Source organism: Mastomys coucha, unplaced genomic scaffold (genome assembly GCF_008632895.1).
Source record: "Mastomys coucha isolate ucsf_1 unplaced genomic scaffold, UCSF_Mcou_1 pScaffold21, whole genome shotgun sequence".
Taxonomy (NCBI): Eukaryota; Metazoa; Chordata; class Mammalia; order Rodentia; family Muridae; genus Mastomys; species Mastomys coucha.
The window spans coordinates 28,070,759-28,096,887 of NW_022196904.1; the positions used below are offsets into that span (position 1 = coordinate 28,070,759).

At 43.0% G+C, this 26,129-nt stretch overlaps 1 long non-coding RNA gene and 1 other non-coding gene across 2 annotated transcripts in view; both read left to right on the forward strand.

Annotated features, from left to right (window-relative positions):
* Positions 1–26,129, forward strand: part of LOC116102048 — a 139,134-nt gene that overhangs the window by 17,781 nt on the left and 95,224 nt on the right. The gene's annotated exons all lie outside the window — the stretch shown is intronic.
* LOC116104363 lies at positions 2,909–3,027 on the forward strand. Its single transcript, XR_004123866.1, has one exon. It is a non-coding gene; the product is annotated as a 5S ribosomal RNA (ribosomal RNA).

The window sequence follows — 26,129 nt, forward strand, 5'->3', positions numbered from 1 at the left end:
CAATGGAGAAAGGAGGTGGACACCAAAGAATGATTTGAAGACTGTTATCAATCAATGTGATGTCATGGGAATTCATAAAATATGATCCTGAACTATTCTGTAGTATGTGAAGCACATGGAGGATTCACTGGCATACAACTTACACAGGAGCATAAAAGAAGTTTACTTTGTAACTTTGAAAAATTAAAGTTACAGAGTATATATATATATATATATATATATATATATATATATATATATGTATGTATATGTATATACACATATATATAATTGTGTATAAATATATACAGATTAAGAATTGAACACATAGAAGTATAAAAGTAATATTACAGTTTGTAGGCTGTAAGTGAGTTTAGCAGGGTTACAAGAATCAGAGTTATGTCTAAAAACATATTACAGAGGAGCAAATGGAAAATGTAAGTTAAAAGCACTATACAAGTAAAATAAAATGAAGAATAATTGTGTGATGCTGAAACTATAATAAAGGAGTCATGGAAATGAAAGATGGAAGCAAACACAAAGGTGGACCATGTTCATGGATTGGGAAATGCACTATTGTCCTGGCATTTTATTTTCCTACAGTGTCTCAATATTGTCCAAAAATGAGTCCCAACAGACTGGTTTTCATTGATAAACAGATTCTTAAGTATAAAATCAAAGAAATTAGAATAATCAAAACAATATTAAGTGAGAACACTGTTAGATGATTTATCTTATCCCATTTTAAGATTGTCTTCAAAATTGCCATAGTCAAAAAGGTTTGTGTGTGTGTGTTCATGTGAACTGAAAGCAGAGGACAGAAATGGATGCACCAAGCCGATTTTGCCAAAACAAAACAAGACTATGAGATAATTTAATGAGACAGGGCAAGATAGCTGATGCTAAGATTGACATATTGAAAATGTGTAATTTGGGGATGGTGAGATAGCTCACCAGTTAAGAGCACTGGCTGATCCTCCAGAGGACACAGTTTTGATTCCTAATCTCTACATCTACATATATAACTCTAGCTCCAAGGTACCTGACACCTTCATCTGGCTCTCATGTGCACATACATCCCCCACAGATACTCGCATATATACATAATTAAAATGTAAACAAATATTTTTAAAAATGTGTTATCTCATTAGCTACTCTATACCACACACATAAATTAATTTGTGTCATGTTATAGATTTAATTACAAAGGCTCAGATTAAAGAAATCTTATAAATGAACAAAAGAGAATTTATCATTGACCATTAGATATTTAGGCATGTCTTAGACATGACATAAAAACACAAACTGAGGCTGGAAAGATGGCTCAGTGGTGAAAATCATGTACTGTTATTCCAGGGGACCTGAGTTTGCTTCCTAGGGCTCACATCAGGCACTGGTAATAATCTGTAACTTCAGTTCCAAGGGGTCCAACTTCTATGTCCTTTGTGTATATTATACATCCACATACCCCACACCAATACAAATATAATTAAAAATATTCAAAAATAAATATTTAAAGAATACAAACTGTAACATAAATTCATGATTTGATCCAAATTAAAATCTTCTCTTGAAAAAATTCTACAGTTAACTATGAGTTAGTATAATGGAATATTACTCAGCAATACAAAAGACTGAAGTGTTTATACTCACTTCAGATTGTGCAAGTCTATAGCTGTTGAGAGAAGTTAGTCCATATGATATAATTCCATTTGTGTGGTATTCCCTTGATCAAAGCTGCAATGATGCCCTCTGATTCCATACACTTTGATAGAGACAAATAGACTTCATTCTTGTCATGGCTAGTTATAATCCATGATATTAATTATCAAGGCTTCATGTATCCATTAGTGGATACTGAGCCTGGTTCTGAGTCCTGGCCATTGTGCATTAATAGTAAGAAACAGAAGACATCTCTTTGATACAATTATTTTATTTTCTATATTGTACTGTACCCCACAGATATGTACAAATATGTGCAGGTTGTAAAGAATTATTGTGTTAGAGAGCGTGCCACTGATCCCTAGAGGTTATGTGTGAGTTTCTTAGTGTGAAACACTATTCTACTTTGCTTATAGTTTTGACCATGTGAATTGCTCCATGTGTTTCTAGTGAACTAAAATATGTTAGTTAATAAAAATATAGACTATGGGATTAAGAGGACTGAATTATCTTACAGAGGACCTAGGTTTGGTTCATAGAACCAACATGTAATTCCAGTTACACAGATTATCTGATACCCTCTTCTGGCCTCTGTGGTTATTGCATACATGTAGCACATGAACATACATGCAGATGCACAGCCATTCACAAAAAATAAAGACAAACCTGTTCAAATTCACTATTAGAAATGGATAGAAAAATTCTTTGCAATTATACATAATGGAAAAATTGGTCTAGGAGCAATGAAGGCAATTCACTTGAAATAGTAGACAAATGAGCCACACATCACAGAGGGAGATGTTTGGATTTAAAAAAAATAAATTAATTTTGTGGTTCATGCACAAATAATAAACTTCATTATAGCATCTTGATGAAAATATTTTATTGTATTTTGTTTGAATTTATATCCTGCCCCATAACCTTTTTGTCCATGCTTTTTATGGATGCCTTCCTCTCACCTAGATAATCCCACATATGCTTTTATGTCACATAGAAAGGAGGAAAAGAAGGAAGGAAAGGAAGGGAGAAAGAAAGAAAGGAAGGTAGAGAGTTAAATCTAGATCATGAAGAGAGGAAGATGTCTGAATGCCTAACAGACACATGAAAAAGTGATCCATGTCCATGAGTACCAGGAGGCTGGGAAGGGAACCCTCACCTGGGGAGCTGTGCATCCTTACTAGAATGCTTAGAACTGAGAAGCCCAGCTGTTCCATATCATCTGTGGACTGAGTGAATAGCAGACATTACTGGTCAGACATAAACAAATGTCTACGGCCATACCACCCTGAATGCGCCCGATCTTGTCTGATCTCGGAAGCTAAGCAGGGTTGGACCTGGTTAGTACTTGGATGGGAGACCGTCTGGGAATACCGGGTGCTGTAGGCTTAAAACAAAACAAAACAAAACAAAAAAACCAGATGCAGCCATTTTGGAAAGCACTTAGGCAATTTTGCATAGAATGGACCACACATCTTTCCCTGGTGCTGGCAAGTCCATTCAAGAGAAACTAAAGTATACACCTTGGAAAGACTTGTGCACAAATGGCCATGGCCACTTTATTCATCTCTGCTAAATCTAGAAGCAATCTTATCTGGGCGTGGTGGCCAATATCTATAGTTCCATCAGCAGGTAAGGAAATCAGAAGATTCGAGGCCAGGCTGAGCGGTATAATGAGAGTCTTTTTATTGTTGTTGTTGTTGTTTTTATTTTTTTTAATCTAACTCTAAGCAAACAAATACTTAGACTTGTCTAGAAACCAGTAATGAGGGACTGAGGGTATGTTCCAGGGGTAGGGCACTTGTCTAGTTAGTATATTTGCCCTGAGTTCCATCCCTAGCACTACAAAAGAAGATGCCTAATGGATAAAAGTTCTAATAAATACATGCAGCATAATGTTATTAATATTTAAAAACTTTTAAGTGGGGTTACTCTGGGGCATGGTCTCAGTATATAACCTACATTAGCCTTGACCTAATGATATAGCCCAGGTTGGCCATGAACTCTGGATCCTCTTGCCTAAGCCTCTTGAGTGCCATGACACCACACTGGGTTCATGTTTACCATCTTAGAGTTGTGTCTCTGACTTCTAACTTCATCCAAAGGCTGGAGAAGGTGACCCCATGTCAAAAGAATGTATCCTGAGGCTCAACAAGGGGTAAGCATGGAGAATCTCAGTGAGCAGCCTTCCTTAAGTATTTGAAAAACTTTATTAAATGCTAACAGAACACATCTGACCTTTCCCCTCACATGACTTTTTGCTTAACATAGTTACCCACATTTGGTCTTTGTGGACACACAGGCTGACATCCATCAGGGACTGTGATAAATGAGGGTGACACAGCCCTCTTCGTCTATCAGTTGCTCCATCTCAAATGCCTCTGATGGTACCCAGAAAACAACAGAGCTCTATGCAATACCCTCCCCTTACTCCTGTCACTGACTAGCTTACCCACTGAGTTTTGAGGGAAAGATGGAATTTAATTAGCAAAATAGAAGAACTTTCTCCACATAGTTCATACAAGTAAAAACATATGCATTGGCTGAAGATAAAAATAAATTGTAGCCGGGCAGTGGTGGCGCACGCCTTTAATCCCAGCACTTGGGAGGCAGAGGCAGGCGGATCTCTGAGTTCGAGGCCAGCCTGGTCTACAGAGTGAGTTCCAGGACAGCCAGGGCTAAACAGAGAAACCCTGTCTCAAAAAAATATAAAAAAAATAAAAATAAAAATAAAAATAAATTGTGGAGATGGAGGATACATAGCAAATGGAGAAGTAGGGGGAGAAGAGGGTTGGAATCCCAGAATCACTGGAGTGGAAACCTCTTGGGTTTTGACAAGGCTTCCTCAACTGTACAGTGTTCACTCCTCTTGGAGATATTTCATGCTACCATGTGCATGCACACACACACATGCATGCATGCATGCATGCATGCATGCATACATGCACACACTTAATACAAAGAACCTACTTGTAGGTCAAAGAGCACTGTGTCATATCTTTCTCTCTTTCAGCTTGCCATTTCATCATCCACAGAGCTGAGGCTGTGGGCTTTAATAAAATTGCGGAGTCTTCTAACAATTTTTTGATTTCTTAGAAAAGAAATCAGTCGAAGGATGATAGTAACAATGAGCACAAATACATGATTTTTTTTGTCTCTCAGCCTTAACTATAGCCACTGTTACTCTTTTCCATATTCATAAAGTATACACAGAGCTAATTTTGAATGTGCCCTTTACAACTGTGTCACTGTCATAGCGTCATGTTCTGAAGGCATAATTAAAGATTTCCCTAGATTTATGAGACTTTATTATCATCAATAGGGTTAAGGAATGCCAGGGAGACACATTGTTGGAAGATTTTAGTCAGCAGTTTTGGGAGCAATGAGAGTCCTGGTATTACTTTAGTGCTAAGGGGAAAAAAATGACTGTTCAGGACAAATATATGGCTCTTTATTAGAAGGGAGCATTGAAGGTACTCATGTCAACCCCTCCCTGCCTTCCTGTTTCTCTCTGCTGGGAGCAGAAAGCACAAAGGGTGACATGGCTTGCCCCAGGAGATGGCAGATCCTTCAGTAAGGATGGTGACCTCTTTTTCTCTTTTCAGAAAGCTTTGGACTGGGTCAATGTGCCCATGTTTAAAACAACAGAAAATGACCTTCTGTGGACTCTCCCTCAGCTCTTTAGGAAGCAAAGGCTAGCCCTTCCCTTCATTAACCACTGACTTCAGGGAAAATCCCCACCACACCACCACACCTGGCTCTCCTTAGCCCCCCCCACCATGGCCTTCCTGTTTTTGAGTCAGGTGACACTGAGGACAACAGCCACAGACTTTCTCCCCACAGCAGTATAGACATTCATTTCCCCTCCTTGATTCAAGCTGCAGTCACAACAAGATAAGCTACAATGCTGCTTCCTCATATATTTCTTTCAAAGTAAATGAGCATTCTGGAGCCCGTGGTTCAGCACTGTTTCTTCAGGCTGGGTGAGGGAAAGGTATGTGTTGATTAGCTGTCATTATGACAACAGATTCTGTTACATGCTATAGCAGAAATTTACATCTTCCATTGGCCCCTTTTGGACAGCATGTCCTTCTACCTGGATTAATCAGGGCATTCAAGAATCAGTAAGAAGAGGATAACAATGAGAATTGTAATAGGTAAGTAGAAAGACAGAGAGATGGAGATAGATAGATAGATAGATAGATAGATAGATAGATAGATAGATAGATGCAATATGATAGATATAAATAGATAGATATAGATCAATATATATGTATAGACAGACAAGATAGATGATAGATAGAGATATAGATATAGATAGATAAAATATAGATAAAAGAATAGACAGATATATATGCATAGATAGACAGATGAGATAGAAATTGACAGGATATATAGTAGATAGTTGATAGATAGATAGATAGAACAGATAATTGATAGATAATAGCTGAAATAGATAATAGACAGTAGAGTTATTATAGATGATAGATAGACTCTTGGTTGCATAAGTAAATAATGCATACATAGATAACAGATGATAGATTGGTAATAGAACAGATAGATATATTGAAGCAATAAATGGCAAACTAAAAATAGGTATATAGATAAGTGGTGAGCAATAGAAGATTGATAGAAGATTGAAGTAAATATGTACATATAACAAATTATAGAGGATAAATGACAAATGATTTATGATAGACATAGGAGATAGAGTGATTGATAGAATGATAGATGAACTATATATATATTTTCAAACCAATGATAGAAATAGAATAGAGAGATGATATATATACACAGGTGGATATTAAACAATAGGAGACAGATGATTGATGGATAGGTAGATAGATGATGGATAGATAGAGGATATATAATTAGATAATAGATAAATTAATGACAGATAGATGATAGAATGATAGACAGACAAATAGACTCATTTTTAGGAGCTAGCTTCTCAGATTGTGATTGTTGCCAAGTTCCAAATCCCCAGGATAGGTAGATAGGCTGGATGCTCAGGGAAGAACTGCGGGAAGATTCCTTCTTGGAGAAACCTGTATCATTCTTAAGGCCTTCAGCCGATTGGAAGAGGCCCACCCATGCTCTACAGCGCCCTCCACTTGACTCTTGGTCTACTGATTTAAAAGTTCCTCTCATCTGAAACAATGCCTTCTTAGAGGCACCCATATGTGTTTAAACACATACACCTGAACCCCACAGCCCCCTGGTTAACACTGAGGGGAAAATGAGGACCATCATACTATATAGTTTGAGCCCTGAGTTTTACCCCATAAACCCTCTGTATATTAATTTCTTATTCTTATGTTTTCTTTAGAGAAGCAACCAACCCATTTCCAACTCTGGCACCTCTGCTCTGATGCAGTTTGGGTTAAAACCATAAAGACCTCTATCTAGGAACTGAGGCCATGATGAAGGGAAAACATAGAAAGAGGTATCAGGGAGATAAGGGCTCAAGATGGTATGAAACCCCTTTTGTTTTGAGGATATCAACAAGGCTTGATTTTCCTCTGGGAGGGGTTGATGCTTCTCTGAGCAGGGCTAGGAGCTCAAGTTCATCCTCAAACCCTTCTGAAGTCTAAGATATTTTCCTCAGGGGTTGGAAGGCTTATGTGTCCTGTAACTCAGAAATGTTACCTAGACAGTCACAAGAAAAAGGATTGGAACTGCATGCTGTGCCTTCTCAAGGCTGAATCAGGAGGGGCTTAGCCATTATGTTCCCCTGTGAGCCAGTTTTCCCTTGGAGTGACAGCTGTCTGGACTTGAATGTGGTACATCCTTACTCTCTGCATGCGGTCTGGCTACCAGTACAGAAGTGACTGAGAGTACGTTTACCCAGTCTGAACTCTAGCCTGCTCCCAAGTCCCATGGAAAAGGCAGTTGCATCTGAAGGTAGATGACTCTGGGCAGAGACTTACAACTTCACCCTGGAGATAAGACCAACCTCTATACCACACCTAGTGAGGGATAAAATCTACTTTTTTTTCTGGAGTTTGTAGCTCTTCAGTAGCCTCTCACCTATACTGCAGAGTGTAGTAGGCAGGGGTCCTGAGTGACGCTGAATTTGATTACAACAAGAGGAGAGCAAGGGATGGGACACAGGTGACTGTGGCCAAGTATCCATCTCTGTGATGGGTAGGCTTCATTGCCAACTTGACTAGATTTATTAGGAGATGTGTGCATTTCTGTAAGGTCAGTTTTCAGGAAGTTGAACTGAAAATGGAAGACCTATCCTGAATGTGGCTGGCATCCTCCCTTGGTCTGGGGACTGGACTGAATACAGTAGAGAATGGGAGAGAAACACCAGGAATCATCTCTTTCTGCTTCCTGATTGCAGCCGCAGTGTTGCATGTCACCTCTAGCCCCTGCTACCGTGGCTCCCATCATTGCTTTTGTCAACTTGACACAAATTAGAGTCACAGCCTGAGAGGAGGAACCCTCAACTGCAAAATTGCCTACATTGGCCTGCGGGCATGTCTGTGGGAGCATTTTCTTATCCTCTAATTGATGTGGGAGGTCACAGCACACTGTGTGGTGCCATCTCTAGACTGGCGTGTTGCAGCATATTTGATCACACTGTGAACCCCAAGATTGTGTAATTTACTCAAAATATCTGTTTCTAGTTGTGGTGTGGCTCAACCCTTAGCACATACTTTTAATCACTCTGGCTGAAATACACACATGCCCTTAGCACACACCTTTAATTCCAAACAATGAAGGTAAAGTTAGTTTGTAGAAGAACTCACCCATGTTTGAAAGTGATGTCTAATTGAGTGGCAGACAAAATGACAAATCAGAGAGATTTGACAGAATAGGATCTTCCCAACTCTCCTGAGAAGAGAGAGGAAAGAGGAAAGGGAAGCTACTTAAGGGACAATACAGAGAGAGAGGAGGAGGCAGCTTTTGCCAGGGCAATGATAGATAGATGTATTTCAGAGAGAGAGAGAGAGAGAGAGAGAGAGAGAGAGAGAGAGAGAGAGAGAGAGAGAGAGAGAGAGAGAGAGAGAGAAAGAACAAGTTAGACATAGGTAGGAACAGCATGAGCCAGAGAATGTGAAGGAACCAGAAGATTAGAACAGGTTGCTAGAGTTAGTTCAAGGACCAGCAGAACAATTCAGGAGAGGCTGTGTGACCGAGAAGCCAGATTGAATCAGTCATCATATAGAGGAGTTTTGAGCCAGATCAGCTCCAGCCAGCCAGAGTCACAGCCTGAGAAAAGGAATCTTCAACTGCAAAATTGCCTGCATTGGCCTGTGGGCACGTCTATGGGAGCATTTCCTTAATCTCTAATTGATGTGGGAGGTCACAGCCCACTGTGTGTGGTGCCACCTCTAGACTGATATGTTGCAGGCTATTTGATCACACTGTGAACCCCAAAATTGTGTAATTTACTCAAAATACCTGTTTCTAGTTGTGGTGTGGCTCAACCCTTAGCACACACCTTTAGTCACTCTGGTTGGAATACATGCATGACATTTATATGATCTTTATAATATTTATGATATTTCTTGATGAAAGAACTAGAAAGAATGAATTTATTCAATAGTAAATCTCCGAGGCTGAAAACATTCCAGGTCTAGATTACATTGTATGGAGGCTAGAAGCTTCTAGGACTAGGTCTAACTTAGCTAACAGAGAGTTATCCTCAGAGAGGACAACTATATCAGGTGAGTAAAAGATACTTTTACACTGGTGTGCCTCAACTGTAAGAGGAAAGCCTTGGAGCTCTACCATCTCTGTTTCAGTTCTTGCCTCCAGGTTTCTGCCTGGAGTTCTTGCCCTGCCTTCCCTCTGTGATTAAGTGTGAGCAGTAAGCCAAATGAACCCTCTCTTCCAAAAGCTGACTTTAGTCATTTTTTTTTTTTAAATCACAGCAGCAGAGAAACAAACTGGGATGCCCACTGTGATGGTGGACACCCTTCTTAAACGCTGAGCCAAAAGTGATCCTTATTTCCTCCTGTTGATTTTGTCACAGTGACTGGAGTAGTCATGAATCCAGTCCCTTTCTGGCTTCTCTCCGGTGTCAGGCAAATGGTTTGCCCATTTAAGATTCTCTCTGCTAACCAGTCAGCTTCCAGAATCTGTAATGGAGTGGCCAGTTTTCACTTGATGAAATAGCTTTAAGAAACTAAAAAAAGGCAAATCCACCAGTCATGGCTTGGCCAAGCCTCACAAAAGTATCATGTTAAAGACTTGATCCTCACTGCATGGTGCTTTGGGAAGAAAGAAAGACTTGAGAGGTGGGGCCTAAGGAGAAGAAGTTAGATCTTGGAGGTGTAATCTTGAAGGATTTGATGGGAAGGAGATGAAGGAGGCTATAATCTTTTATTCTATCTTTTTTGTTTCTGATTCTGTAGGCAGGGGCATGCTATGTAGCCCAGGCTACCTCGCAATTCCCCTCATCCCACATAGTTGCATTATAGGAGTATGTTGCCATATCGGGCTCTTCCTTCTCTTTTTACTTTCTGGTCACCATGAAATGGTGCTCTGCTTGCTCTAATCATGATGCCCTTCCTTACCACAAGCTCACAAGCAAATGTCTCAACTGCACTGCCTCTGATGCTAGGAGTCAAAGTAAAACCTTCTCCTTTTAAAGCTTATTGAGCCAGGTGATTGTTACAGTAAAGGGAATTGTACCAGTCCTCTATTGTAAAAGTTCTCTGGCCCCAGCCAGGAATGCAGTTATATTATCCTAGCTAATTGGAAAGCTGAGACAGGAACATCACATGTTCAAAGCCAGCCTGGGCAACTTATGGAACCTGCCTCAAAATTAAAATTGTAATTTCAAAAAGGGCTGTAGATGTAGCAGGTCCATGGCTGAACACTCACCTTGCATGGCCAAGGCCCAGGGTTCACTTCCTAGGGATAATCCCTGTGCATCTCCACTCTCCTCCCTCTTATTCTGTTGCTCCTATAGCTCTGTAAGTCTGCCAACATGACACAAGTTCTGCCAGGAGCCCTCTGCTTCTGACTACACTCAGCATGGTACTTCCAACAATAATCTAGTCCAGTGGTTCTTGACCTCCCTAATGCCCTTTCATAGAGTTTCTCGTGTTGTGGTGACCCCAACCATAAAATTATGTCATTGCTACTCCATAAACTATAATTGTGCTACTGTTATTAATTGTAATGTAAACTCTGATGTGCAGAATACCTGATATGTGTCCTCTGTGGAGATGCAGAACCTCAGATTGAGAATGGCTGCCTAGTTCCTCAGTGCTTCCCTGGGGCCCAGCTCTCCCTCTCCAGACCCCTGCTCAGTCTCTCCCTCTCCCTTTCCTCCCCCTTCTGTTCCCTTCCTCCTCCCTCTCTCCTCCCTTCTTCCTTATTCCCCTCCCTTCCCTCTGACATAGCTCCTGTAAAGAGATTTTAAAGTCAAACTGAGGAGGAGATACTCTCCTCCCTCATGGACACAAATGACCTGATGGAGTGATATTAATGTGGCTTGAGGCACACAGCCCTCCGTCCCCCTGTGCTGGACCATCAGATCCAGCTAACCTACCCCTCGAGTGGCAAAGAAAGAGCCTAAATGCCAGGAAGAGTGGGTAGGATTCTTCCTTGTGACCCTCCACACCACAGAGACCCTTGAGCTGAACTGTTTTTCATTCGTTTGATTGCTTTGGTTTTTAAGGAAGGGTCTCACTCTGAAGTCTGACTGTGATCAGGGCTAAGGTGTACAGAATTACACACCTACCCCAGTGTGATCCTCTCTACAGGGGGATGGCCAGATTGATAACAGGTCCAGGTGCTGGGAGAATGGCTTGACCACAGTTATCACCAAAGCTACAGGAAGTCCGTCAAGGCATTCAGCTCCTGCTTTCCAGTATCTCTCACATCAAAGAGAAGGAAGGAACATCTGTGGTGGGCCAACATGATGTTTAGCAACATTTTTGGGGGGACAGAATTAGCATTAGTGGGAAGACAGGTTGGTGCTGCTCTGTGTTTTCACTTGGTAACAGCAATCCGAGGCGATTAGCAATTCTGAGCTGTGTTGCGCTGTGTGGAGACCCAGCACAGGCAGCTGTTATGGCTTGCTTCAGAGACAGGGCTTGGAAATTTCTGGAAACTAAATCGCTATGAAAAGCTTGGATGTTTTTCAGCCCATGTTTAGACGTGAGGAAATGTGCACCAGAGGAAAGAGAAATGTCACCGTGCTACTGTGTTGGCCCTTCACCAGCAATGACTGAATGTGTGTGATGAGGCAGGCTGAGAAGAGTGGGCATGCGGCCTGGCCCTTGCTATCTAGGACAGGGGTACTATCCATCCATCTGTCTATCGATCTGTCTGTTCATGTGTCCATGAATCCATTCATCCAGGCATCCATCTGTTCATCTGCCTGTCCACTTGTCCATCCGTCCATCCATCCATCCATCAACCCATGTATCTATACATACATCCATATGCCCATGTGTCTATTCATTCACCCATTTATCTGTCCATGCATCCATCCAGCCATAAAGCCATTTGTGCATCTATACTTCTGTTCATAAGTCCATGTATTCATGTATGATTATATCCATATATCATCCATCCGTCCACCCACCCACACACCCATCCATCTACCCATCCATGCACCCATCCAGCCATAAGGTCATCTGTGCATCTATCCTTCAGTTCATAAGTCCATGCATTCATGTATGAATATATCCATATATCATCCATACACCCACCCACCCATCCACCCCTCTACTCATCCATCTACCCATCTATCCATCTACCTACTGATCCATCCATCTACCCACCCACCCACCCATCCATCCATCCATCCATCTACCCATTCACCCACTCACCTACCCATCTATCAATCCATCCATCCATCCATCCATCCATCCACTCATCCACTCACCCATCTATGCATTTCACCAATTTAGTAGTCCTTTAGTAACCAGTACTCTGCCAGACAGTGCCAAGCCCTGGGATACATCAATTATCAGAGGGCAACTCATCTAAAGGTATTCGCAGGGATCATAATCAGCATCATCTGCATCATCTGCATGCAGATTTACTCCAAGCTAGGTTTACTCTTTTCACTTTCATATGGATTCTTCTGTTAGCAAGCTGGCATTATAAGGAAATGGAGGCAAGAATAGGGTTTAATTCTAGCCCTTTTAAGCTCCAAGATCTACACTGCCATCTACCAAAGGTCAGTGCATGGTTTGATTAAAAAGTAGATAAGAAGCCAGAATATGGATGACTGGAACCTCTAAATATTTGTCTTATCATCATGTCAACATCACAGATGTCTCTCCCTGCCCAGTGTTGTAAACTAGTCATGGGTTTGCCAAAAGGACCAAATGAGAATATCTTTGTTCTGCAGCCCCAAGCTATTACATAGTATTATTCTGTCTGTCTGTCTGTCTGCCTGCCTATCTATCTATATATCTATCCATCTGTCTATCCTTCCATCCATCTATCTACAAACATATGTCTAATTTTTAGACAGAGTTGCACTCTGTAGCTCAGGTTAGCCTGGAACTCACTATAGCCCAGGCTGGCCTGAGACTCAGTGTGCACTATATAGCCCAGGCCATTCCTATATTCACCATCCTCCCACATAGCCTCCCGAATGCTAGAACTATGGAAGTATGCCACCACGCACAACTTACATAGGCAGAAACTTCAGTGGGTAAAAGAAAAAAAATAAATGTAAGTGTTAGCCCCCAAAGTTATATTTGTTCCCCAACACCCAGAACCTGTGAATACTGCCTTACATGGCAGCAAGAACAAGTTTTACACTGTAGGGGAAATCCAATTCAAGGATTTTGAGAGCAGTTTATCTTGGATTATCTGCATATCCCCAAATGTTATCAGACACATCCTTGTAAGGGAGAGACTAAGGGGTTGTAACCCTCAAAACTGTAGCGTTGCTGGCCCTGTGGAAATGGAGCAGAGAGTGGTGTGACACAGTATGCCAGTTCATGTTGTATTACTGTAATAAAACACAAGAGGCTGGATAACACCAGCCTCTGGAGATCCAAGGTCAAATGTGTAGTGATGAAATTTTTGCTGATAGATTCCAAAAGTAGAAGAGAGCATCACACTGCAAAAGATAGGGAGTGCATTAATGGACCTAGAATCTTTGGCTTATCTTCCCATAAAGCCACCAGTACTTAATTACAGAGCACCACCCAAATGTCTTTCTCATTCCTAATTCTCTCACAAAGGTACCTCATCTGAAGATCCCTGAGTCTCCAGCCACTTAGCCCCTCACAGTGGGGAGGCTGGGCTCAGCTGCAGATCATGTGCTCACTGCACTGGACCACATTTTGACATCACAGGGTATACTGGTCTTGTTGGTCCTTGAATCCCAGTGGGCTGATTGATATCCCTGGCTCCTGGACACATTCAAGAATTGTCTCTTTCTCTTGCTGGAGCAGTCAAGCCCCTCCTACCTCTGGAGAGGGCCTGCCCCACCCCAGGCATCTATACTGAGTCCATACTTTCTGCTTCACAAGGTTGAAATATGAAGATACTTGCAAAGTTAGAGGGCATGGTGAGTGACAGTGACTCTGAGCCTCCCTGGTTTATGTAAGTCTGGTCCACACTGGAACTGGCCCAGGGTGAATAGCCCAGGCCTCCCTGGTGTGAAACACTTTGTACATTTGGTACTATAACTCTTCCAGAACTCTGTAAACTAGACAATAGAAATGCACGGGGCATGGTGGGAAGAGGTGTCCCATGGAGAAGAGACAGCTTTAGTTTCCAGCTGGTATGGAAGGCTTTCCTAGACTCCAGAGCCATGTCCTTTAGATGGGGGTCCTCATGCCCTGACCTCAGGGCATCTGGGAAAAGAAATGGCCTGAATGTGCCTCTGGGAGTCTAGCACTACAGCACCTGTAATTGAGTCAGTTGGTGCCTGTCAGGTGCTGAAACTACAGATTTGATCTGGTCAGCATTGCCAGTCATTGCCAGGGTGCCTTGAAGCTGGCTCTGGGATACTTTGGGAGATGTCTCCATCAATGAAGCAAACAGCCTCTGAGCATGGCGAGCTGTGACAACCACCAGACCAGCATTAGCTCCAGGCTAGAGGGGGAGAAGCATCGTGCAGGTTCCAGGACCTATAGGTACTATACCTTGTTGGGAGTCTCTTCGGCTGCTCCTTTTCGTTTCTATGTTTGCATCTCAAAAGAGTGTGCTGAAAGCTGTCCACAGGGTTGAAGGTTCCTATGGCTTTGAATTGAGCCTGGAGAGGGGCAAGCTTGAGCTTATATCTCGACTGTCACATTTATATGTGCGTATGGCTTCTCTCTTCCCCAAGACTCAGTTCCCCAAGCTGCAAGATGCACATACTAAACTCTTCCCAACAGCCCACGGTGGGTGGCGGGTGGCTTATGTTTAGTTTTGCAGTCTCTAAGCTGAGGGTGTCACCTGACTTGGGAGCTGCTGTGGCCAAGAACCTCTGCTACTCCTTCCCTGGTTGGCTCAGTCCAAGATCCATCAGCACTTGCCTTGGCTCAGACACTGGGGGCCAATGCTAGAAACCAGAATGATGTGGCTTTTACCCCATAAAGAGTGTATGTTCTTTGATGAGAATGTAGGTTCTAAGACAAATCAGGGCAGGAGAGGTGGTTGTGCAGTTAAGAGCTCTTGCTCTTCCATCCCCGAGTTCTGAATGCTGTTCCCAGCACACACATCTGGTGGCTCAAACTGCTTATAACTCCAGCTACAGGGGATCTGACATTCTTTTATGTCATTCTCTTATATTATGCTTATAACATACAAACATGGCTCTTACACATGCACAATTGAACACATACACATCACACATCAAACATACAACTTACATACATACACACACACACACACACAAACACACACACACACACACACACACTGAAAATAAATCTAAAAAACCAAGTAACTACAGATCATTTAGAACCCCCTCTGTGGCTTTGGAATGGCCTATAAAGAGAATAGTAATCCCTAGTTTGAGCCTAGTACTGATCCAAGAAGGACATATTATTCATAAGGACTCCTGTGGCACTGGTTCCTCAGGGTGCCACAGTAGCAAATGGAAGTCCCAGGAGTGGCCAGAGAACCTTTGTCCCAACATGACTGGAGTATACATCTGAGAGACATTCTGGGATGGGATTTGTCTTCCCCAGTGCAATGCAGGCTGACAGAGCATTGGAGGCAGGGTGCAGGATAAAGGGTAGAGAGGTTGACTGTGAGGAACTATGTGAGGAGATCTGCCCTTGATCAGAGATGCACCCCAAAAGCACCACCTCACAGCCTTAAGTGTCCCAGGTCTGCCTTGTGCTGTGAAAGCCACCTCTTGTTTCTGACACTGACAGTGCCATCCCCAGCAACGGGGAGCAGAAGGGCTGAATGCCTCCTACATTTCCCAAACCAAAGTCATTTTTAGAAATGTTTAAATCAAGGCACAGCACGCCTACAGTGATCTGTCACGTGAAGTGCTCCACGGTCCATTTATCCATCCTCGTGGTGACGGACGTTGGGATGGCTCCCAGATTGGGGCAATTATATACGGTACTGCTGGTGGCAAGCACGCTTGTTTTTGCCGGGTTTATTTCTGAAGGGTGGAGGGTGTTCAATGTAGATACTGTCAAATGCCTTTTGCAAACTGATTGCTCCAATTCCTCCTGTCACCGGCAGGGCCCGAGAGAGCCCCTGGAGTCCAGGGCCTCTGCCTGCAGGCTGCATTCTGTGCTTGTGATTCTGTATGGTGCTGTCTGGTCAGGGTCTCAGTGACACTTCATTGGTTATTAACTGGTTATAACCAGAATGGAACCGACGCTCATTTGCTCGCCGACGGTAGCTTAGAATGCACTTTTGTGAAGTGTCTCTCTGCGCCTTCTATTTAAAAAAAATTATTTACTTTTTAAAGTTATGTATGTATGTGTGTCTAAGTGTGGATTTGTTCAATGTATGTGAATGCAGGCACCTGAAGAGGCTGGAGGAGGGCACTGGATCCCAGGAGCTTGAGTTAATTAGGCTGGTGCGAGCTCTTTGATGTGGGTGCTGGGAACTGAACTTGGGTCCTCAGTAGAGCAGTACACACTCTTAACTACTGTGCTGTCTCCTCTGCCCCTACATCTTTCATGGTTGCTTCTCACTGGCTCATGGGAGTTCTCAGACTCTGTATTCCAAAGTCACCTTTAAGAGTAACAAATTTGGCCACTGATGTTGACAGATGTGGGTGCCCCTCTTCCCCTAGCCCACCTCCTTGGTCCTTATTCCTGCAGAAATTTAGATAATTACTAAGGTGTAAATCATCATGGCAGCAAGCATGGCAGGTGCCAAGGCAGACATGGTGCTGGAGGAGCTGAGAGTTCTACATCTTGATTGGAGGGTAGCCAAGAGGAGACTGTCTTCCATAGGCAACCAGGAGGAGGCAAGTGCAAACTGGCCTCTCTTCTACCTATTCCCTAGAATGGGTTACTGTCACCTCTGGGACTCATCTGCCCATGTGTCAACTGCCCAGAGAGCCAGTGAATGGTGCACTGAGCCAGGGAGCTGTCTTCCTTTACCCTTTCCAGCCCACACAGAACTTTCCCAGGACCCCTCATAGCTATCCTATTCCTTGTCCCCAAGTGATCCCTCACCCATGTTTTAGAGAACACAAATCACTTGCACATCTATCATCCAGATTCTCAGACCAAAGTTTCCCTAGATGTGAATGTGGACTAAGAATCCAATAAGGACTCCTTGCCTTAGAGTTTGGGGGAAAGGAAAGTTGTTAACTACTGCCTCACTGCTCCCAGTGTGGAGCCCATGGGCATATATGACTAAAACCTTGACCCAGAAGCACAGGGAGCCGAAAAGAGGCAGTGTCCTCCAGTGCTCAGTGTTTCTACCTCTCCTGCCTTCCTTCACCTCCCCCACCCCTAGACACCCAGGCTCCTCTTTGGATGTATTCTCTTTCTTGATGACCCACTCAGAGAGGGGCATAGTTCATGTGCTGTGCTCTGAGGCACCAACTCAACCTTTACCACCTAGCTCAGTGTATGAGACCCACTTCTCAGAGGAACATAATACAAAAGGAATCCCCAAAGCGGCATCTCTATCTAACCTGTTTTACTCCTCATGACAATGAAGAAGAGGTGATATATTTTTTTTAAAACTTATACACCACGGAGACATTTTCCTTCCTAGTGTTGCTGACACAGACAGCACATCCCCACCACCAAAGTTCATTATCAAGACACAAAGCTTTATTGATGTACCAATGCAAACAATAAATAGAGAAACTCATGGCTGAAGTGGTATTGGGGTTGACAAGGTGTCAAAAAGGGTCTGAGGCTCTTAGGGCCACCTGTCCAGTTGTGATGACTGGTGTCTGCTGCCAGGGCCAGTTGAGACCACAAGCTAACTTGAACTCCTGCTGTTCCTCATATACACTGGGAATCCCCAATAGGGACTGTCTTAGTTAGGGCTTCATTGTTGGGAGGGGACACCATGACCAAGGCAACTCATATAAAGGAAAGCGTTTAACTGAGTCTGGCTTACGTGTCAGAGGTTCAGTCCATTATCATCATGGTAGGAACCATGGCAGTGTCCACGCAGATATGGTGCTAGAGGAGCTGAGAGTTCTACATCTTGATCAGAAGGCATCTAGGAGGAGACTGTCTTCCACAGACAGCCAGAAGGAGGAGCTAGATCACACTGGCCCAACTTGAGCATATATATGAGACCTCAAAGCCCCACCTCCACAGTGACACATTTCCTCTAACAGCACCACACTTCCTCTGGTAAGGTCATACCTCTTAATAGTGCCATTTCCCATGGGACAAACATATTCAAATCACCACAGGGACTTACCATGCTTTGAGTTTTGATTTGTTGCCTTGATTCATAACCAGATGGGTCAGGCCAGGCTTATCCTGCTCCAGGTTAAAAACATAAGCTTGTATGTATGCTGATGCATTGCACTGTCAGATTCTGGCTTCTCCCTGTTAGGTCTGAACTTACCCTATCCTCTCGTATCCTGAATCCTTCACAGACCTTTCTTAGTCCTCATGTTGTCTCCTTGGGCTCCTTCGGGTTCTTTGCCTTGTATTAGTTTCCCATCACTGTGACCAAATACCTGATAAACCAACTTAAAAGGCAAAAAGATTATTTAGGCTCCACTGCTTTTAGGCCTATTGTGAGGCAGAAACTTCATGATGGTAGGGTGTGGCAGAGGAAGGAAAACTGCTCACCTCAGGGAAACCAGGAAGCAAACGAGACAGGAAGAGGTAGGACAAGATGTACTCATCAAGATGTACTGAGCGAATGGCTCAGTAACCTTTGACCTCTGCACAGGTGCCATCTTCTAACAGCAGATTCAGCCATGCACTCATAGGTATGTTACTTACTCATTGGTGGAGTTAGTGACCTCATAATCTAGTCACCTATCAGAAACACTCCCAGGTGAGACTGGAGCCTCCAAAACTCAGAGTTTTTGTGAGGACCACTCTATATAAAAACTGTAGTGTCCCCTCTTCACTTGAATTACCTTGCCCTAGCAATGCATCAGTATATACCCAGATTTAGATCTCTGCCAGCTGTATTGAGTTCTCACTGTGTATCTATATGGCCCTAAATCACTACCTACATTTTCTCAACAAATTTTTCTCCCAAACCATATGAAAGGAAACAGTGTTTCTTCATCTCCCTTTTAGATATGGAGAAACTGAGACACAGAGAGTATAGGTAACTTGTCTGTAATTACTACATTGACATTATGTATAGCCAAGATCCAACCATGAAGGTGGCTCCAATACCATCCCTAAACCTTGCTCCATCATCCCTCTAGGGGTACCATAGTTCTCAAGTAACTGAGAGTTCTTAATATGTACATTAGATACGTGTACCTTTTCAATATGATCCTAAACCTATTTCCCTGGGACTTTGACCACAGAGAATCCAGAAGTTCTGTTGGTGGATGCAGTGTTCCACGTGAGATGACATACTAACATGTCCCCAACCAGATTAGAACTGAACAGATGGGTCTTTACTCTGCAGGGCTGTGCAAAGGTCATCTGGTGTCTGATCTCATAAGGGGAGACTTTTGACAAGTGAGGAATAGATCTAGGAATAATTAAGACCTGGGGGAAGAATGGACAAGGCTCTTATGGAAAGTCTACTAAATAAGTGAGCCATATTAATTTCAGTCTCAATGTGTGTACTTTATGCCTACTAAATCCACACCTTTCTTGTAAGGCAGTGTGTAGTTGGGATAAACATCTGCCACAGAGGACTCCATTAATTTTTTTAAAATAATTTTGGGGATGGAATCATGGACTTAAGAATTCTAGACAGTTGCTCTACCACTGAGCCACGTCCCCAGCCCCTTACTGGGGGATTCTAGGCAGGAGCTCTACCACTGAGGTGTACCCCCAGCCCCTCACTGGAGGACTCTAGGCAAGTACCCTTCCACTAAACCACACCCCCATCTACTTACTTTGGGATTTAGGCAATGACTCTATTTCTGAGCTAAATCTAAATCCCAAGTGTCTATGAGTTTTAGAAAATAAAAATGCTAGATAGACAGACCGACCCTCCGTCAGCCCTAAACAGAGCTTCTAAGCTGGGTATTAGCACTCCTGGCCTTCTTCTTTGCCTCCCTAGATCTTCATAGACCATTTTTACAGGCACTTTCTTTCTTACCAAGTGCAAATTTTCTAATTTTGATGTGTTATACCTAAATTCCCTTTATAAAGACTCTCTACTCAGAGAAACAAGTTGATTTCTCCATTGAAGGGCTTCACTGTAATTAAACTGATTGCCAAAAAAGACATCATTCTTCTTTTAATAAGGCAATTTGCATATTCAATAACTTTAGCCTCACTTGCTGAAAGACAGTTTGGAAGTTTGTTTGTATATTCACTCACTCGAATGTTTTCAGAGGGGGCTTACCTTATTTCCATTCACACAGGGATAATTGACAGAAAATACAAGAGAAAATACCTTTTGATTAAAAAATTATTTATTTTGTCTCCAAACACTACAATTAATGGGCAACTGAGCTTCTGTAAGGGAATGTTGCAAAGTCAGTTATCCTATAGCTTATCTCAGTGTCCGATTGGCAAACCTATCTGCGAAGTCGAGTTGGATGGAGGGCTTTATGAGCCAGACATTTCATGGCTATAAGACACTTGACTGAACAGCTTTAGAGAGATGGATGGATTTTGGTCTATGTTTTCAGATGTCCTGGTCTGTCTTGGTGGTGGAGAGGGCAGAGAGAGAGAGAGAGAGAGAGAGAGAGAGAGAGAGACAGAGACAGAGACAGAGACAGAGACAGAGACACAGAGAGAGACAGAGACAGAGAGAGACAGAGAGAGACAGAGAGAGACAGAGACAAAGACAGAGAGACAGAGAGACAGAGAGACAGAGAGAGACAGAGAGAGGCAGAGAGAGAGAGAGACAGAGACAGAGACAGAAAGAATACGACTTAAAAAAGCCAGAAGGAGTGAGAACACAGAAGCCACAGTGCCCCATTACAGAATGGGTGTGGTGTAGTATATTCCCCAAGACACAGAAGGAATGAATCTATGAAAACAAATATCACATTCCTTACAGATTGAATGAATGAGTCCCACCCCAAGCTCCTAGGTCAGTGTTATACATGCAATGTTGGCCATATTTGGAAATAATGCCTCCTCAAGGTGATTATGGTTATATGCAAAGTCCCCATGATAGAATTAATGTCTTTATAAGAGAAGATAAAACCACAGAACACCGTCTCTTTGTCTCTGTGTGAGGACAGAAGAAGACAGCTATCTAGAAAATGAGACATGACAGACATGAGCTGCCACCAGAACTCAAGCAATCGCTCACTGTGATCTCAAATATGCAGTTTCAGGACTGTTAGTTTCATGGAACCAGCTAGTGTTCTTCCAGCCACTCTGTCTGTGGTGTTTTCTATAGAAGCCCAGGGTGTCAAATAGGGCATTGTCAAATTGCCCCTATTTGACACTGGTCACCTGGATGATCTTCCTATTCTGAAACCCAAAGAGTTTGTAGCATCCATGTCCATCTTGTTTACCTGCCATTGAACTAGATTGCACTAGTACTACAAATGAGAAAATGGTTGACTGTTGACACAGACTCGTAATGGTTAGATTTCTCCCCAGAGAAGCTCTCTGCCATGGTTACTTGAGAAGTATCCCACATGACATAGAAACCTAAGCTGATTCTCAACCAGCAGGCATTATCATGGCCACATGCTGGATGTTTCCTCTGACTTTGTAACTTTTCATAGGGTTTTAAAGAGCTCAGCTCCTTGACAGCATGGAGTAACACAGCATGACTTGACCTAGCTATCAGGGAGAAGCAGGATGCTGTGCATGCAGGAAGAATCACAGATCTGTTGTTCAAAATGTGGTGAAATACATTGTCTTAGTTAGGGTTTTACTGCTATGAACAGACACCACAACCAAGGCAAGTCTTATAAGGACAACATTTAATTGGGGCTGGCTTACAGGTTCAGAGGTTCAGTCCAGTATCAAGGCAGGAGCATGTCAACATCCAGGCAGGCATGGTGCAGAAAGAGCTGAGAGTCTTCATTTGAAGTCTCCTAGTGGTAGACTGACTTCCAGACAGCTAGAGTGAGGGTCTTATAGCCCACAACCACAGTGATACACCTACTCCAACAGGGCTACACTTTCTAATAGTGCCACTCCCTGGGCTGAGCATATACAAACCATCACATACATACAACATAAAAGTTACCATATTTAAAATATTGATGTATTAGTTTATTTATTTTGTATGTGCACATGTTCCTGCAGGAGTTTATGTGCACCAAGTGTGTGTAGATACCCCAGGGAAGCCATAAGAGATCATTGAATCCCAGAGCTAGAGATACAGGTGGGCCATAATGTGATGCTGGGGACTGAATCAGGTCCTCTGCAAGAGCAGTTTGCCGTGTTCTTCCCCACTTCAGTCTCTCCACTGTCACCTGTTTAAGTGTACATCTCAGAGATGGTGAGAGAATGTCCAGTGGTGCAGCCATCAACCACCCACCACCCTCAGAATGCTTCCATTCCGATAGAATTTTCCTATAGATTTTGTCATTTGACTTTGTTAGAAGGCAGCCAGCCTTATTTGTTTGTTTGTTTGTTTGTTTGTTTGTCTGTTTGTTTTGGTGGCGATGCCGGGGGCAGGGGTATGAATCCAGGGCTTTGTACATGTAAAATACACGCTCTAGCGCTGAGTTGACTCTCCAGGGAAGCATCCATTCTTTCTGTTTATCTTTTCATCTGTGGACAAACCCTTGAGGGGGTTCTATCCTCCGTCCTTGTCAGTAAGGTTGCAGATGCAAGCATGAAAATATCTCCCAGAGGCCCTGCCTTTGGTCTCTGAGATACAGATTCTGAATCCAACTTTTCTGATCATAGGGTTATCCTATGCTCAAGATTTTTAAATCTGAGGGACAACTTCTGTCAAACGTCTATCATGGTGTTCTGTTCTCATCAGTAGGGAAGGCAATTTCTTTGCCTTCTCCTTAGTTTTTATGTCTGCTTACACTATTAACTACCTCCATGGGGAACTTGACAGGCCTGCCCAGTCCTAGCCCACCCCCAATTTCCAATCACCCCCAGACAATGGATTTTGTGCTTATATCTTTCGGAGTCTCCTTTTTACAGTCTGTAGCTGTCACATGTTCAGATAAAGAATATAATTTGCAAAACAGCTATTGTGTGGAGACAGATTCACTGTGGTTGACTTACTTCATCCTTTAAGCATCTGATGTCAACCATATTAGGTAATGGTACTTTGGCCTCCAGAGAACCTCCCTGTGAGGGTTCAAGTTTGTGTGGCCCAGGGCAAGACCTGGAAACAGCACTCTGGAAGACCCTGTGTACTGCTGTCAGTCCTATCTAAGAAGGAAAGCTTAGCATTTTCTTTGTTAAGGAACATCGAAATCTGGGATGAGGACACCTGCCTTTGCTAAGGTGAGCTGCAGAGCCTGGGAGCTGCTGGGAGAGGCAGTGCTGCCCCATCCCTCAAAGTGATCTTGATAATGAGCCTGAATCCCAAGCAGCTCCTGGTGTTTACCATTTTCCAAATGGAATTCAGGTGCTTTGCTCACTCTGCTTCCAATCTTGAGCTCTGGCTGTGGAGTTAACGTGATCCTGAAAGGGTGAATTTGGACAATCGCAGCTTGGCCATTTTGAGCACATATGCTAGAACTAAGTCTTTTTGGCTCAGCTGTAGCTTGAATCTAATGAAAATGACAGATAATGCAGCGCTCTGTGTGTCTGCCAAAAAAGAGGATATTTCCCACGAGATAGCACCTGGTGATGCAGAAATAGACACTATAGATTTGTGATTGGCTGCTGCATACGCGCATTCATATCCAGTCCGTATTATCAACCACATAAGATCAGATCCCGGATAATAACAGCAACAATGACATGCATAAAAATTACTGCAGTAAGAGGAGGGGAAAAAATCCTAGATCAATTATATCAGTGATGCCCCTGTCTGTCCCCCCCCTCCAATTTTACCCCAGTGAAAAGGTGGCCCCTAGTTCTGATCTAATTATTCACACAATTATTCGTGGGCCTTTGACACCCCTCCCACTCTTGTCTTCTTCACTGAGATATAAAGGGCTCGTTTAGAAACACAGTGTGGACTGCACTGTGCCTACATACATATGTGACTTACATTTTAGCGGCTTAAAAATCAGTTCCTTGAAAGTAGAGAGGAGACGCCTATGTGCTGTAAAGGAAAGAGATGGGGGAGGGGGTTGTGGCAGGGATAGCCTTACCTGGGAACAAAAATGCTGCAGATCTTGAAAAGTGCTCTAGGTTAAGTTTCAGCCCTAATTCTAGCAAAAGCACCCGCATTTCCAAGGTGTCTTTAATGACTCTACCCTGTGGCAGGGAAGTATCTCTTTAACAGACTGCCTCTGAGCACTCACGTACAAAAATGTAGAAGATGGGAATGGGAGGACGTTTGCTGTTCTCCCTTTCTTCTCAACCCGTTTTCTGTTTCTTTTTAACCCCCCTTCTTGGTCCTTTCTTTCAGAAGTGTCCTTCAGAGAGCCAGTGGCATACACACTCTCAGACCAGACCTGTGCTGCCACAGCCTGTGTCCCAGTTCTGCTAGAATCTCTGTAAGGTCTGGAGACACATCTGGTCCCCATCCACAGACCTCCATCATACCAGCTGTACATGGTGCTCGAGAGAGGTCTTGTCTAGGTCCCTCCAAGCTCTCGGACTTGAAGAGAATTTTCTGTAGGCTAGCTAAAGCGGAAAATAATTTTGAGAGAGAAATACAAAATCATTTGAGCAGATCAGTAAATTTGATAATGAATTGTTTCAATTAGATTCATGTGGCAGCAGATGTTAAATTACCTCAGCAGAACCAAGCTTACAGGTTTGTGGGTTACTCTCCTCATTGAAGTCCATAGAAACAAAGGGCTAAGTCCCATCCCCAGACCAACTTCGCAGAAAGCTCTCCTGTGCTGAGCCCTGTTGATGTCACAACCATTTCCCAGGAGTTCACATGGCATTAGTTGCAAGACATCATTTGGCGAGAGATGCAGGCATGGCGCTGTGCTCCTAGCTCCATATTGGAGCATAAAGTTTGCTCTGGTAGAGCCTGCCCCACTTTGTATAATGATCTTCTGTCTATACATGACAAAGTGACTTCTCTCTGGTCCTTAAAATGTCTCCCGGTTCTTTGAACCTCCATTTGTTATTCCTCCATTACAAAATATAGATTTCAATGAGATTTCAATGGTATTGATCTTGGGCACATGCAGCTTGCCTCACTCACCTATGGGGTTTACACATATAGATTTATCTAACTGCAGATCAGAAATATTTTTTTTAAAAAAGGGGGTTCACAAGATGGCTTAACAGATACAGGTGCCTGCAGCAAAGCCTGGTGATCTGCATTCAACTCCAGAACATACAAGGTACACAGCAAGAGGTAACTCACTCCTGAGCATATATGTGGGTACACACACACACACACACACACACACACACAAATAAATAAATATACTAAGACACATTCAAAGGTAATGCACCTGTTTTGAATATGTCTGCCCATCTTTTCCTTGTCATGGTTCCATAAAAAACACAGTGTAACAACCATTTCCCAGGAGCTCACGTGGCATTAGTTGTAAGACATCATTTGGGGAGCATTTAAACTCTATGGAGGGTGTGAATGGGTTACTGCCACTCTCTATAGGAAACTTGAATCTCAGGATATTGGGTTCATGCTGGGGAACCTGCAACAGATCCCCAGGGACACCCAAGAACAACTTTGGCATTTCTCTTGTTCTTTTGATTTTGCAGTACTGAGAGGGACTAGGGTCCTTGAGTGTGCTAGGCAAGTTCTCTGCCCTTGAGCTATATCCCAGTCAGTACAGTGCATCTTTTTGTGTTTATTGAGAAAAGCTCTCCCTGAGAAACCCAGGCTGGCCCCAAACTCCCTATCCTCCTGCCTTGGCTTCCCCAGTGCTAGGATTACAGGTGTGCCTGGTTTTATAATGCATTTTTGAAGCCCCCTTTCCA